Source organism: Penaeus monodon, chromosome 31, assembly GCF_015228065.2.
Source record: "Penaeus monodon isolate SGIC_2016 chromosome 31, NSTDA_Pmon_1, whole genome shotgun sequence".
Classification (NCBI taxonomy): Eukaryota; Metazoa; Arthropoda; class Malacostraca; order Decapoda; family Penaeidae; genus Penaeus; species Penaeus monodon.
Window position 1 is genome coordinate 25,678,756 of NC_051416.1, and position 692 is coordinate 25,679,447.

A 692-nucleotide genomic window follows, 5' to 3' on the forward strand; every position below is an offset into this window, starting at 1 on the left:
GACAAATTGGGCCTCTCGCCGCCACGTAACCCCACGATTCCTTTGTTGACGCGCCCATCCAAAGCGAGGATAGGGGGGGCAGGGGGGGTAAGGGTGGGGGGAGGGGAAGAGTTTAAAGGGGATCGGGGGGGGGAGGAGAGAAGGGGGGTTTTGGCGTGGGGAATGGGTATGAGAGGGAAAGGGGGGGGTGAGGGGAAGGGGGAAAAAATAGGGGAGGGGAGGGGGGAGAGGGAAAAAGGGGAAAGAAAAAGGGAGGGAGGGAGGGGAGGGGAAGGAGGGTTAGGGTAAGGGAAGAGACTTGAGTAGCATGAGGGAGGTAGTGGGAGGGGGTGGGGGGGGAGGGTGACGAGGGAAAGGGAGAGGGGATAAAGAGGGGAGAAGAGGAAAAGGGAAGAAGGAGACGAAGAGATTGCGTAGGAGCCCGAGGGGAAAAGACGGGAAATGGGGCGATGAAAAGGGAATGGGGAGGGAAAAATTGGGGATGAAGAATAAAGAGGGAGAGACTAAAGAAATGTTAGCTAAGTAAATGAAAATAAAACATAGCGAAAATAAGAGAAAGGGACTAGAATAAAATGGAATACATGCACTAGATTATAAGAAATAACAAAGGGATAGAGATAACTAAGGAGGAATTTTTGGGAAAGAAGATGTTACCTAAACATGCACGAGCGTACAGAGTTAGAGGGAGAAGA